This window comes from Pteropus alecto, unplaced genomic scaffold, assembly GCF_000325575.1.
Source record: "Pteropus alecto unplaced genomic scaffold, ASM32557v1 scaffold207, whole genome shotgun sequence".
NCBI lineage: Eukaryota > Metazoa > Chordata > Mammalia > Chiroptera > Pteropodidae > Pteropus > Pteropus alecto.
In genome coordinates, this window is record NW_006440149.1 from 23055 (window position 1) to 25696 (window position 2642).

General features: G+C 37.8%; 1 pseudogene; it reads left to right on the forward strand.

The window, feature by feature from the left end:
• Nucleotides 1-489: 489 nt before the first annotated feature.
• On the forward strand, nucleotides 490-608 carry LOC112484128 (annotated as a pseudogene).
• Nucleotides 609-2642: the final 2034 nt, after the last annotated feature.

A 2642-nucleotide genomic window follows, 5' to 3' on the forward strand; every position in this document is an offset into this window, starting at 1 on the left:
TGCACCACTATGCTCATTGCAGCATTATTTACAATCACCAATAAATGGAAGCAACCTAGGCGCCCATCAATAGATGAATGGATAAAGAAGTGATGATGCATAAATGCAGTGGAATATTATGCAGGAATAAAAAGAATGAAATCTTGCCATTTGTGATAACATGGGTGGATCTAGAGAATATTAAGCTAAGTGAAATAAGTCAGGCAGAGGAAGACAAACCCCATATGGTTTCACTTATATGTGGAATCTAAAAACAAAACAAGCAAAAAGCAAACAGACTCATAGAAACAGAGATCAAGGGGATGGGTACCAGAAGAGAGGGAGTGGAAGAATGAGTAAAAAGGGGAAGAGGAATATAGTTAATAATACTGTGATAAGTTTACATGGTGACAGATGATTACTAGAATTTGTGGAGTGATCTCATTGTAAGGTATAAAAATGTTAAACACTAAACTGTATACTTGAAACTAGTATCAAAACATAAGAATGGTCTATAGCCGTACTACCCTGAACAAGCCCAATCCCTTCTGATCTCGGAAGCTAAGCAGGGTCGGGCCTGGTTAGTACTTGGATGGCAGACCACCTAAGAAGACCAGGAGCTGTAAGCACAAAAAAAATTAAAAATAAAAATAAAAATAAATAAATTAAGGGCTCATAAACTGACAAGGTCCTTGAAGTCTATGAGGTCAACCAAGGGTTGCCTCGCCTAAAATAAAATAAAATAAAATAAAAACACACATAAGATTGTATAAAAACTATACTTTAAGAAAATTAACTTGGATTTCGGAAACATAGTGGAGTGAGAGACATCCCCAGATCTCTCCCCTTGAAACAACAATAAGCTGAACATCTAAAACTCAACAAAAAACACCCAAACTGCACACCAGCATGTCTGAATGTGGGATCAGCTCATAAGAGCTACCACAGGTCGGAACCTCAGGTGTTGGGCGGAGGACTAGAAGAAATAAAGAGGTGCCTCTTGCAGCTGCTGGAGCTCCTTGTAGGGGGAGAGGGAATGAGAAGGTGCAGTGACTTCCAAGAACAGCCCTGCTTGGGAGTACTAGGAGCTCCACTCTGTTGATGGCAGGGCCAAGTCATCAGGGCAGAAAGAAGAAAAGCTGATGGCAGATAAACAACAATTGTTTTTTTACCAGCCATGGTTGCAAAACTGAGGCTGAGCCACAGCCCCCAGCCCCAAAACAGAGGGACCCTCCTCCCATGCCCTCCGAGACAGATCACCACTTAGCCCTAGAGGAATCTGAGCAAACATTACTGAAACTGTTGCTAACACTGACAGGAACTGAAACTGAGGATAGCAAGCATGATTAAATATCTACAAGAAAATAAAAAGGCATTTCTAAGGCTTCACATAAAGCAGGGATCCAAGAGGCTTAGATGCTACCTACTGGAAACCAAAGGAAAAGTGCCTTCTTTGCAGCAGGGTAAAGAGAAACCTTTATATAATAAATCTTCTTTCTGGAAAAACCGCAGAATACATTTCCATTGAAGAAAATACATTTCCCAGATGAAGAAATAGTCTATTAAACACCATGAACAACCAAGGGAATGAGACATCTCAGAAAGAAAGAAAAATCTTCAGAAAATCAGCTTAGAGACAGAAATATGCAACTTAGAGGACAGAGAATTCAGGATGATACTTCTGAAAAGATTCAGTGAATTCTGAAAAGGGTCATATCAACAATTTCAGGAATTGAGAAAACACCTAGATGAGCAGAGCAAGGAGATTGAAATCCTTGAAAAGAACCAAGTAGAACTTCTGGAGATGAAGAACACACTGCAAGAGTTGAAAAATGAATTAGCAAGCTTGAGAAATAGACTTGACCAACTGGAGGAAAGGATCAGTGATATCAAAGACAGGAATCTAAAAATAAATCAGAAGAAAGAAGAAAGAAACCGAAGAATAAAAAATAATGAAAGAGAAATTCAAGAACTAGATGATACCATCAGGATTGGAAACAGAAGAAAATGGGCATTATTGAAAGTAAAGAAAAGAAGCAGGAAATAGAAAACATTTTCAGACATATAGGAATGAGCTGGAGCTTGGAATTCAAGAAGTCAACAGAACATCCAATTATCTCAACCCAAAAAGGCCTTCACCAAGCAACATTGTATTAAAATTATCAAAAATCAACAACAAAGACAGAATTCTCAGGGTAGCCAAGGAAAAGAAAACAGTAACTTATAAAGGAAAACCCATTAGATTATTCTTAGACTACTCAGTGCAGACCTTACAAAAAGGAATGGAATCAAATATTTAAAATATTAAGTGAAAAGAACTAACAGCCTTGAATAGTGTATCTAACTATGCTCTCCTTAAGATATGAAGGAGAAATAAAGACCTTTCCAGGCATACAACAATTGAGGGAATACTCCACTACAAGTCCTGCACTACAGGAAATACTGAAAGGTTTCAGTTCACTTGAAATAAAATGACAAAAAAAAAAAACATAATTAGGAGTAAAGTGACTGTCAGGCAAATAGAAGCAGAGGAGTGCAACCCTTACTAAGAACAGGACATTATAAGCTTAAATAATAAGAAGGGAATTGCTATAGCAAGATAGTAATGAATGTGGAGCATACATAGGGAAAAATGGAGTTAAAATGACTGAAACGGGGAGGAT